This window comes from Indicator indicator, chromosome 6 (assembly GCF_027791375.1).
Source record: "Indicator indicator isolate 239-I01 chromosome 6, UM_Iind_1.1, whole genome shotgun sequence".
Lineage (NCBI taxonomy): Eukaryota > Metazoa > Chordata > Aves > Piciformes > Indicatoridae > Indicator > Indicator indicator.
Genome location: NC_072015.1, coordinates 8,658,194 through 8,671,493, shown reverse-complemented (window position 1 = coordinate 8,671,493; position 13,300 = coordinate 8,658,194). Strand labels below are relative to the sequence as shown.

General features: G+C 40.2%; 1 protein-coding gene and 1 pseudogene across 1 annotated transcript in view; both read right to left on the bottom strand.

The window, feature by feature from the left end:
* Nucleotides 1-13,300, bottom strand: part of PHACTR1 (phosphatase and actin regulator 1) — a 326,072-nt gene that overhangs the window by 233,886 nt on the left and 78,886 nt on the right. The window lies entirely within an intron of this gene.
* On the bottom strand, nt 3,010-3,115 carry LOC128967804 (U2 spliceosomal RNA; annotated as a pseudogene).

Genomic DNA, 13,300 nt, shown 5'->3' with positions numbered 1-13,300 from the left:
GGTAATAAATAAGGAAAAATTTTCTTTGAGGATAATGGAGTAGAGGTTTATTGTCTGGAGAGATTCAAAACTTCTTTGGACACAATCCTGGCAACCTGGTCTAGGCAAACTTGGTTTAGTAGCATGGTTGGACTAGATGATCTCCAGAGGTCCCTTCCAACTCCCCTGTCATTCTGTGACTCTGGGATTTTTTACATATATATTCCCTCCCTCCGCCCCTCCCCATTCTAATCTGACCTGTAATTTGTAACAGCACTAAATATTGTAATCAGAAAACACAGTCCCACTTTCTTATTTTTTCACCCTCTGGCAAAAACTTTACCTTTTGAAGAGAAGGTAAAACCATCACTCAGCTTCTCCTCATCCTTTCAAAGACAACACAGAACTGGAGAAGAATGTGTAACAGCCCATATCTCACCACCTGGGAATGCCCCTACAAACCACCAGAAACCTCTCATATTAATAAAGGACACCTTTCAAAGCTTCAGCAGCTCTGGAATCAGCATGGAATGATCAAATAGAATTAGATTTTATTAATTTTACTGCAGATCCAGTTCCCTCATGCTCAGACAACCTGAGTGTATGAACAGCTGGCAAGGCTGAGTAGGAAGCTTGTCTCCATGGGTATTATGTTAAAATTAGGTCTTACCTATTCAAGCATTTGTATTGCCTTTTTGCATAGTTATTATTTAAGGCTTTGCTGCAGCTTTCCCTGGAATTTAGCCTTGTCTTATGCAGAGCAAGAAAAATCTCTGCTTTAGGTTTTATGATACTAAAACTGTTTTACACCCAACTGGGCCAGTATGCTGCTTTTTCACATCAGATTTACAAGTAAAAGCCAACAACCAATGCATTTCTTGCTGTTATGTGGAAAGAAGAACTCTTTGCCAAAGAAAACCCCTACAAATGAGTAAACATGAAAAAATATATATGTGAAATAAACCCCCAAATTTCACATCCTTTTTATAAATAGGAATATTAGGAGATTATTTCATGTTGAGACTTAGAAGCGAGTAATGAACCCAGCAGAGCAGACTCACATTATAACACAGACTTGGGAAATTCTTTAATACATGTGACTAGCAATGTAGTAAATTAACTCTGTCCAGTTCATTTGATTAAGAAACAGTCCATTACTAAATGTCACACTGAGACTAATACTTGTGGTAAGATTATTGTCTTGTGTTTCAGGGAGTGGAGAGATGCTCATTACTCCTCCCCAAAAGAGTAAAAGAAAACAGTCCACATGGGATTGGAACGAATTTGAAAGATAAATGGAAGTACTATTCACAAATATTTACACAGATACAAAACACACAAAATCCATATTCAACCTCGGCCCAGTTCTCCAATCTGGGTTTACCACAGAACCTCATGAAGCCAATGCTTTCCACAACCTTCCCCCAAACCAGGCCAAACCCCCAGGCCTCATATGCACCCCCCCACCCCGATACCTCTCTACTCAGGCCCGAAGGATGCCATAAGAAAATCAGCTTGGCTGCACCAGGCCCCGCTCCCCTCACACACCGCAGCGCTAAGGGCTGCACTGGGAAGGGAGCAGAGAGAGGAAAGGCAGAACAGACAGAAATGCCCATTTATAAAGGGGGCTGCAGGCTCATGGGGATGAAATAACATAGGTTACACTTTCTGGTGTCCACTTCCTGGGCAATCTAGTTCCTTCTGGAGGACCTTAAGGGACTCAATGGTTCTTAAACCCATAACAATTATGCTGTAACCTTCTGAAAACCAAAACCTGGACTTCTTTCTGGGACAAATATGTAACAGTTAGAGGTTTATCCCTCTTCAGAGATTTGTCCTCTTCAGGACATGGTTTAGATACATACCGGGGAAGGATAAGTCCAGGAAAGCTTCATGAAGCATGGGATACAGCCACTGCCAGGCAGGACACCGGGTGAGGGTGACCTCTGGTCTGAGGCAAGACCTACAGTTATTTCATTCTAAATATGAAGGATTCCTAATGTAGTAAGAGAGGAAAAGCTCGACTAAATGCTTCAGCAGTAGTTTAAGTCATAATCTTTTTCCACAGGCTGAGAGTTCAAGTGCATCTCCACAAAACTACTGGTTTTAAAGTTTTTTCAGTTTCTGTGTAAAAGACATTAAATGCCAAAGCCATCTGAAATTAACTCCAGCTAACTTAAACTACAACATCAGCAGTAGAACACATTTGCATGAGGTAATGATTTCCTACTAATTTAAGAATACGGAGATAAAGCAGATCATTTGTGAAACAGAACATCAATGCAATCCGGAGAAGTTTCTCCTTACATTGGATACTTTTCAGGCAAGTTTGTTTCCTTCCCACACTGATAGTAACATCCGGTAACTCAACTGGCCTGGATAGCAAAATCCCAAAGAGATCCAGCATGTCAAAGTCGCATTTTCCATTTTATTTATTTTAAATGAGAGATCAAAGTCTCAGCAAAGCTGCATTAACTTATATAAAAGTCAGTTAGTTGATTCACTGTATCACCATTATGTAGGCAGTTTCCTTGCAGCTTTGGAGGGCCCCCATCTGTTGAGCTTAAGTGGCAAGGAAGAACCTGGAGCCAAACTCTGCAGAAAGTTTGTTTAAATGAAAACAGAGCTTTTGCAGAAGACAGCTACACTCATTAAATTGCTCTGACCTACACTGTAACAAGCACAAATGAGCCACACTTAGATCACACAAATCATAGAATCATTTTGGTTGGAAAAGGCCTTTGTGACCAAGTCGAACCATTAACCCAGCACTGCCAGGTCACCACTAAACCATTTCCTTCAGCACTTCATCTATGCATCTTTTAAACACCTCCAGGAGTAGTTACTACACCACTTCCCCAGGCAGCCTGTTCCAGAGCTTGACAACCCTTTCAGGGAAGAAAGTTTTCCTAACATCCAACCTAAACCTCCCCTGGTGCAACTTGCAGACATTTCCTCTTGTCCTTTTGCTTATTACTTGGGAGAACAGACTGATCTCCACCTTGCTAAAACCTCCTTTTGGGCAGATGTAAAGAGTGGAAAGGTCTCCCCTCAACCAAAATTGAGGACATAGCTGATATTAAACTGATAAGGACTGATACTACACTTGATCTTCACCAAAAGACTGAGAAGCAAGAGCTCAACAACACATAACTAAGTGTAAACAAGAAATATTCTGCATTTTGAAATGGAAAGCAGAAGACTTTAATCTCATGCTTTTCTGGGACAGGTTCTAGGAGGACCATACAAATTCAACCTCCTTGCCCACAATCACAAAGACATGTACAAAAGAAGTGAGCAATCCACAAGGCATGACCAAAGTTTGGAAGGCCACACACTACACTCATGAGATAGAGCATAGATGAATGCAAAATTTGTTCTAATTATGCATCCAAGCGCAGAATCTGAATTCCTTTCAGTTTTTAGGCTTTGTCTCTATACCCACTCCAGGTGCAAGCATCACAAACTGATGCAATTCTTCTGGGCTCTGCACTCGGTGTAAAGCCTTTCCCTGAGGAGCTGAAAGCTGATGGAATAGGTAGTGAATGCAGCATTATCAAGAATGAGTTTAAAGCCACAGCCCTTGCTGCTCCAGTGTTAAATTATTTTCATTTTGCATCTCTAAGCCTTAACCAGGGTTAGAATTGTTCAACTGAAAACAGTAACTCATTAAAGAAACGAGCCGTATCTTTTGATGAAGTAATTTATTTTACTGAACTCTGATTAATACAGAAAGTTTTCCTTAAAACTGTACAGGGGAATGAAAAGGGAAGCAAAATGAAGAAATTTAGTACCTCTCTAGGTAAATCTATGACTGAGCAAAGATGATATTTGGCATCTCATTATTTGTTTAATCAGGGGTCTATCTGGAAAGACATTTAAATGCCAAGGGGAGCACATATGCAGCCATTCTTTCTGGAGGTGCCCTCATCACAACTAAAACTGATGTATGAGAAACCAGTAATTCCTAAATACTGTCCAGCAGAGCTTTAAACTATTTTTTCTACTCAATAACTGGCACCTTGAGTACTGTGAACAGTTTTAGTCCCTGCTATGCAAGAAGGACAGGCTGGAAAGGGTCCAGAAAAGGGCCACAAGAATGATCAGAGGACTGGAAGACCTGTCACATGAAGGAAGGTTGAGAGAACTGGGTTTGTTCAGCCTTGAGAAGGCTTGAGGGAGACCTCATAACCGTGTACAAGTACATAAAGGGTGGCTATCACGAGGAGGGAGAGTCCTTTTTTACAAAGAGTCACATGGTGAAGACAAGGGGTAAGGGGTACAAGTTGCTCCTGGGGACATTCAGACTAGACGACAGATTTTTTTTTCTCACCATTTGAGCTATTCGACATTGGAATAAACTCCCAAGGGAGGTGGCAGATTCCCTTACATTAGACAGCTTGACAGGGTGCTGGGCCATCTCAGTTAAACTATATTCTTACCCTAAAAGGCCAGCCTAGATGATCCTTGAGGTCCCTCCCAACCTGGTATTCTATGAATCTATAAGCTACATTCTGGTGTTTCTTCAAATCAAGTAAAGGAAGTTTTGGATGGCAACAAATGCTGAACTTGTACATATGACCAGTCTGATGAGAGATGTATGGCTGAAAACTTCCAGAAGCAGCCCAGTAGACACAACTCTCAAATACCTAACTTCAGGTACTGAAAATAGAAGGAAAAAAGAAGTCTGGATGCCTCACCATCCTGTGCTTTAAAAATTAAAGAAAAATACCATTGATTTATTTATAAAAGGTAGACTTCATGCTTGAGGCTATTTTGAAGGTATAGAAATGCTTTATTCTTCTTGAGTTACTTTGTAATTCATGTTTTACTATGTTTTCCTGTCACTTGGTATTCTGTATTTCACAAATAAAAAGTTAAAGTAGGCAGAAGTTAAAGTAGGCAGACCCACTGTTTGGGTCCAGGGTGTTTTGGTTGTAATTATAGCAAAAGCTATGGAGAACTTTGCTCATTTACTCTCCTGAGTCATGGATGCTAGATTTTTTCTCCCTCTTGTCAAACAATAGGCTGAGAATACCTGCTCTGACACAGCTCTCAGCTAGGGCAGGCACAACCCATCCAACCTCCACACTGGAAACAAACTTCCTTCTAGCCTGTCAGAAGGATGCACCTACCCAGCTGTCAAGGACTTCAGCTCCTGGGGATATGTAACACTGTTTTTAAACACTGGGGTATGAAGGAAATTGTAGTATTTCCTTCTAGTACTTATTGTTTAGTATTACCAGATTTGCCTTCCCAGTCCCACATAACTGCCAGATGCCAGCTTGGATTCACTCCTCTGTTCAGACTCAAAAATTAACCTTAATTCCCCCAGCAAATTTGTCCACGAGGAACATACAAGAATAGTCTTCTCTATACGAGAGGATGTGACATCACAGCCAGGATAATTCTTTCAGTGGCAGTCAACAAACCATGTTGCTTGTAACCCAGCTTATCACTCAACAGGCACCTCAGACCAAGAGAAAGCAGGATACTCACTTCTACTCACAGCTAAAATAGAAATCTGCCCTGGTTTGAGGCTTCAAAAGTACTGCAGCTATCGTGATTCCTCTACTGTTTCAGACAAAACTGTCTTCAGTAATGCTAGGCAGCCAGTAGCCTTACATGATACTCTTGGGAGCTGACTACTTTCTCCAGTGTTTAGCTAAAACACCATGAATCTTTGTATATATATGCAGAATATGCATCTTCTCTCATTTTCATGTTATAATTTAACTCTGAACAAAGTTTTGATCAAAGATCTTTTTCAGGCTGGAGAAGAGAACACTCCAAGGAGACCTTAAAACAACTTTCCAGTATTTGACAGGGACCCACAGGATAGAGGGAAAGGAACTTCTGACAAGGGCATGCAGTGATAGGACAAGAGGTAATGGCTTCAAACTGGAAGAAACTAGACTTAGATTAGACATTAGGAAGAAATTCTTCACCCTGAACACAGTGAGGCACTGGAACTGGTTGCCCAGAGAAGTTGTGATGGCTCCAACCCTGGAAGCATTCAAAGCCCAGTTGGATGGGACCTTCAGCAACCTGGTCTGGTAGGAGGGTCCCTGCCTATGGCAGAGGGGCTGGAACTAGATGATCTTTAAGGTCTCTTCCAACACAAACCATTCTAGAACTCCATGAAAGACAACAATGCAAGACACACAAAACATCGTTTGATCCTTTGAATATTCATGGATTATCCACTAAATTGGTATGTTGTTCTCATTGCACTGACTCAATGAAATCCCACACTGACTATGAATGAAATTCACTGCAAAGACGATGCATTAACTCTGTTCTGCTGTCTGGGTATGTAGCCATTTCCTCCAGCAAAACCTCAGCTCCTCTTTTATATTTGGGCTGTTTTCATCAATATGGGATACAGATGCAGCATAAATATGAAACAGGTATAATTTTTAACTGTATGTGTCACAAATAGTCTATACATGTTGTATGGTCAAGCAGGTCTGGTGTATGCTTGCTACTCTTCCCAACACAGTAGCTGATTTCCCACATCCTTGATTTGTCTTTTCGACTTGAACTCAGAAATTAAGTTACAGGCATTTTGCAAATGTACAATTTGGAATTAGTTCAACTACAAGGAGACAATGGATGGATTTCCACATTTTCCAGCTAAAATTCCTTGGCTCCGGACACAGAAAATTTTTTGCTGAGTAACACATGCCTGTTTTTATCTTCTGCTCTTCTAGCTTTTATTTTTAACAGTACAAGGCAGAAAGAAAGGAGGGTATCAATAAATTTTAGTATAAGAGAGCAGCAGCAGAAAATAGGGCAGTTTTTAGAATGATGCCTGCAACTAATGTTTCAAAATACTTAAACTACAATTTGCAGTGACACTCTGACTAGATTCCAGTGTTTAAAGATATGTCTAATTTGGACAGTACTGCAGAAATAAAGGAATTGAAGATTCATCACTGTAATAGTTTTAACCTCACACACATGGAGTGAAATGAATATAAATCCCCTAGTTGTATGACAAATACTTGTGATATCCACTTTTGTATGACCAGACAGATTTATTGCTAGCAATCTTAAGAAACCATCTAAACGGCCAGAGATCTCTGCAAGAGAAGTAGTATTTGTCATCTTCATGCAATTACGTATCTACAAGATTTTAGCATGAAACTACAGCCCTGTCATTGCATCTTTTCTATAGATGCATATCTTTATTTGCCAGAGTAATTATGCACTTTTCTTAAAAATGCTTAAAACAAACAAACAAGCCTACATTCAGACCTCCCAGTGCCATCACCAGTGGATTGCAGTGACTGAATTATTTAATGAAATACACATTAAAAGAAGGAAAATGTGGCCACCTTAGCAGTGCCATACCAAAATCAGGCAGCAAGGCTTCATCATTTTCCATTGCTTTTGATGTGTAATTATTTAGTTTTCCTCATGTGCAAGTATTTTAGATTCATAGACCAGGGATCATCAGACACTTTAGATGAGATGATTTTGCCACTGAATCATACAAGGAAGATACAGCAGCATTAGAATTGGATAGTCAAGTTCTCTATCTACATTTTCTGGAAGGGAAAGTGACTGACATTTTCCAAACAGGCAGGAATGCTTCAAATGGATTTCTCATTGAAGAAAAGTAAAATTCTTAAGTTACAATCACCATAGAAGAGAATTGCTGCTCCATCTAAAAGAAACCAAAAATCCCCAAACATCACCAAAAACTCCTCCCTAAACCCACAGATCATCTCTGGTGAAGGCTCTACTTAAATTGTTATAAGCTGTGTCATTCACATGAAAGGAAGCCATTTTTACCCTTTTAATTGATAAATCCAGATTATATTTTAAGTCAACATTTTTCTTCCTATCTTAATTAAATGCCCTCTTCATCTGTTAAAAGCCTGCTGATCTCTAGTAGAAAGTAGGTGACTCCAGAGACTGCAGACTAGTCTATAATCCTGTTTAGCAGACGCAAAGGGCAACATCTGTGCAACTGCTAGGTAGTTTTATAGATGCAGAGAAAAAAAAAAAGGGAGAAAAGGGAGTTTCAGGAAGTCTTGGCTTTAATCCTAGTGCCACCACAAACTTCTCAATTAATTTAGATAACAATGATAATAGCTAGATTTTCACTTTATTTGAGACAGAGCTTATTTCCTATTACCCAGGCTTAACTGGCAGCAGACACTCGTGCCGCAGTTTAGTTTAGCACCTACAACACAGTGGCAGGCACAAAGCTCATTATAACTGTGCCAAATGAAATTTGTGGAGGCAGGATTCCGGACTGACACCATGTTGCAAGGTGTATTATGACAAGATTATACATAAATGACCTTTGCAATTCTGTTCTGTGCCTGCTGTGGCTTTTAAATGCTAAGGCACCGAAGATCCTACTCCTATAAAGTGCATAAATACATATGCTGTATTTAAAATCTCAGTTGTATTATGGAACAAGTTACCATTTTTAAAGAGTGCTCTGAATTTGACTGAAGAAATTAAATGCCCTAAATGAGGGCATATCTGCTGAGATACTCATGAATGGTTTTAATTTCCATGTGTTTAAGACCAAAAAAAACCCCAAAACACTCACAGTATCATTTGTCATCTGCCATGTAGAAAGCCAACTCCTGGAAAAGAATTGCTTCAGATTTTGCTCCTCTGACATTTTCTAAAATTACAGTATTTCTTCATGGCAGGAAGTTCCAGATTATTAATGAACAGGAGAAGAGCTAGGAAGAGCTAGCAATAAAATAATAATTTGAGACAACTCTAATGGTTTCTCTAACTTGTCATAAGGAAGACTGCAAAATGAATGGTATGCGAATGTTATTTCCATCACCAGAAATTGATTTTAAGTGGATACCATCTACACCAACATATTTTTTAATAGTCAGTGGTTCAGATTTATGTTATGGGGCAATGTTTTCTGGTATTTTTTTCCTCAATATTTAGCTCATTTTGGCCTCTTAGGCTTGCAGAAGAGTGGCTGATGTTAACAAAAAAATCATATATATATACAACTAACTGGAAAAATGATTGCCTGAGCATAAATAGAAAACATCCAGTATTTCCATCAGATATCAATGAAGCTTCACAAACATTGCAAAACTGCAATTATGCTAAAATGATTGTATGAAATACGTAGCCAGGTAAAAATTGTTAGGAGAAATTAACAGCAAAATAAAACTAAATGCTGAAAGTCTGGGTAGGGATTAAGTATGTGGACAGAAAGATATGAAGTAAAAAAGTGAAAGTACATTCAGCTGCCACCTAAACTATACAAGACCTCCCATTTGGTTTTGAGCCTTAATCTTCTGCTGTGTTAGAACTGCACAGTTAGAACTCCTACAGACCTGACATTTCATTATAAGTATCTTCACAAAGCCCTCCATCTGGCAGATTCTCACTGAACAAGCTAGTCAAATAGTGTAATATTTGACCCTTTCAAAGAAAAGGGGTGGTGCTGCCCATATTTGACATAATATAGAAATGGGAGAATATTGTGAGATCTGGGCTTACTCCCATTATCAGTCTGAAGGATTTCAGTGTCATAGTTCCTAGAAAACGTTCGATCCAGTGGACTTTTATCTGAAATACTGAAACTGCCTTTGGTTTACAATACTATAAACTACAGCCTCTGTGCTTTTGTAGAAAGAAAGAAATAAAGAAAGTTTACATTTAGCCTGTATCCTGAATTACAGCAGTTGCTCAATCACCTGATGACTCCCCACTCAGCAGAGAAATAGGAGAGGAGACCCCATGGATTGAAATGAAAACAGATTTCATAAACCAGCAAAACTAACACCAATGCCAATATAAAGTATATGAAGTTATACTCAGCCCGATGAATGTACATCAGGCACATTAAAGAGAAAGGCAGTCCTTGGGAGCAGAATCCTAAGCAATTCCCTCCAGGGATGAGAAGAAAGAGCAGGATCAGGAGAACCCTCCATCCTTAGCAAAATTTCCCCTTCACCCTAAGCATGACACTTATGGTCTGGGATATACCAGTAGCCAGCCTAGGGCAGCTGCCCTGACTGACAGCATGGCTGGCCTAGGATTGAATCTCAACAAAAGCAGAACAATGCCACACCTATTTCCTCTATTTTATACTCATGAGGGTCATTGCTGAGAGGCTTAACAACACTAAAACAAGGACACCAGGTCAGACCAAAACCCAATCTTGTACAGTATCTCGCTATGACAGCAATGAAACAAACAAACAAAAAAAAGAGGTTTACATGACTGCTCAAGAACAGAGTAGCAAGAAAAGATCCTTTCCCAGACTATGCTTTGATGCTTGAACACTTGGAGGCTTAGAGACTAGCTGATCCAAAAGAGGCAGCTTATAGTCTTTGATAGATTTCTTTTGATGAAGACCTCCAGGCTTCACCTGAAAACACATTTTTAGCATCAACATCTTGTGTTGAGGAACTTCACAGCTTAAGACCACAAAGTATGAAAAAGCCTTTGCTTTTTTTAACCCTGCACCACTTGAACTTCACTTGATTTCCCGATGCCCTTGTACTGCAAAGGGTGCTGGATAGCTGATCTCTACTTTCCACCCAACTTCTTTTATATGCCTGTATTGTACATCCTCTCAGCTCTATCTTTTGCGGTCTGAAGACTTGTAGTCTAAAGTAGTTCTTGCTACACAATTATTTCCCTACCTCCGATCATCCTGAACACCTCCATAACATTTCCATTCTATTTTATTTCTTCTGATACAGTCCACCAGAACCACAAGGAGCATTCATAAGGCAGATGCAAAATGCATCAGTGGCACACTGGGGATCTCAGCATCTACAAATAACAGGAGGTCTTGGCTGCAGAAAGTATCTAGTACAAGACAAAGGGAGGACGAGAAAAACAGCACAGTGTCAGAACCTTGCTTTGGAAAACAGCTGTGCTAGACCAAAGTCAGTCTTCAGTTTTGCAAACAAGCAACATAAAGAAGGCATAAAGTTCCAAGCAGTAACTAACTACATTCACAGAATCATAGAATTATTAAGGTTGGAAAAGACCTCCAAGATTATTGAGTCTAACCATTAACCCAACACTGCCAGGTCACCACTAAACCACGTCCCTTAGCACCACATCTACTTGGCTTTTGAATACTTCTACGGACTGATTTCAGCACTTCCTTGGGCAGACTGACAGACATTTTGATGAAGAATTTTTTCCTAATATCCAACCTAAACCTACTGGAGGCTGTTTCCTCTTATCCTGTTGCTTGCAACCTGGAAGAAGAGACTTGATCTCCATCTTGCTACAACCTCCTTCTGGGTAGTTGTAAAGAATAAGAAGGTCCCCCCTCAGCCTCCTTTTCTCCAGGCTAAACAAGCCCAGTTTCTTCAGCTGTACCTCAGAAGACTTGTGCTCTAGAATTCTTCACCTGCTTTTTTTCCATCCTTGGGACATGCTCCATCACCTCAATGCTATTCTTGTAGTGAGGGGCCCAAAACTGAACCCCTGCTGAGTGCTGAGTACAGGGGCACTATAACACAGTAAACACTTTCAAATGATAAAGTGAAAATATCATGAGTAAAACACAAAGGTTCAAGCATTATGAGAGAAAGCCACATATTATGGTTGCAAAGTCAAAACCAGTTAAGAGTTCAAAGTAGTAATGAAAAGAAACAGGAGAGGCTTCTCCAGTAGGCTTTTTCTGTTCAACCTAAACCTAGACTGATCACAGGGTTGCTTTTCTGGCAAAGCCATACTGCTGTCTTAAAGAGCACTAAGTGATTAGTGCCATGGCTGGTTTGTGGTTGTAAGCTAAAATTCCCATCTAGCTCACAGAGAAACCACAGCCAGATACAATGATAAATAACAACTGCTGAAAGCAACGGGACATTTCCTACAGTGACAAAAAGCACTCCTGCCCAGAGGTAGAATTGCTACATGCTAGGGTGAATTTTACTGAACAGTATCAGGACCTGCAAGCAAATATTCCCTTTCTCAGGAGAAGGGCACTGTATGATTTCAGGGCTGTGTTGCCTTTTAAATTTAGTGAGGGCAATTTTTTCACAAAACCCCAAACATTGATAAAATAATTAAAACAAAGATACACACACACACATTGTCTTCTATTCTGCTTTGCTACTCTAGAAATGAAGAAGGGACAGATGCCAGGCACAGGCTGACAACTCCCAGGAGAAAGAGAGATGCTTAAAGAGATTGGAAACAAGCCAGATAAAGCAACACTAAATCAACAGATGTTCTGATGGAGCAGGAACAGGGGACATTAGCTGGAGTCAGGCAGGACTTGCCTCAGGCTCCAGAGGTCACAGAGAGGAGAAACCTCTGCCTAGCAGAGTTAAATCTTGTTGGAAAATGAAGCAGCTGGCAGATAGGAGAAGGTTCTTCCCTGCCTCCCTGAATTTCAAGGGACTCCTGCTAATAAAAGGAATAAAACTAATGAGTGTCATGGCTAATTTATTGGCATACTATTTACTGATTTTATTCTGAGATGCTCAATGACTGTGCTGGTTTTGGCTGGGATACAGTTGATTTTCTCCATAGTAGCTGGTATGGGGCTGTGTTTTGGATCTGTGATGGAAACAGTGTTAATAACACAGGGATGTTTCAGCTGTCACTGAGCAGTGCCTGCACATAGTCAAGGCCTTTTTTTGCTCCTCATACTACCCAGCAACAAGTAGACTGGGGGCACAGAAGAAATCGTGAGGGAACACAGCCAGGACCCAACTGACCAAAGAGCTATTCCATACCATATGACCTCATGCTCAGCATATAAAGCTGGGGGGAAAAGACAGCAGAGGGTGACATGTGGAGTGATGGTGTTTGTCTTCCCAAGTACCCATTAAGCATGATGGAGGCCAGCTTTCTTGTGGAGTACTGATGGCCCGTTGATGGGAAGTTGTGACGAATTCCTTGTCGTTCTTACTTGTGTTCTCATCTTCGGTTTTAAACTGTCTTTATGTCAATCCATGACTTTTCTCACTTTTGCTCTTCTAATTTCTCCCTCACCTCACTGCAGAAGACCAAGTGAGCAGCTGTGTGGGACTTGTTAGCTGGGGTTAAACCACAACAGTGATGAAGCACAAGGATAACCTGAATTAAGTATACTGCTATTAACAGAAAAGCAGCACACAATTAAAAAAAAAAAAAAATCAAACCAGAAAGATATGGAAGTGGTGGAAAGCAAGAGATGACGTCTTTTGATAAAACACTTTCTGATGAGTAGGTTCAAATGCAAAAATTTTAAAAAGCAAAAAAACTCATGGGTTCAGCACACTCTTGAAAGAGAGGGCTCTAGTCACCTCCACATGCTTTTCAGGATGCTGTTGAGCAGGTGTAAGGAGGCTGAGATAAAAAG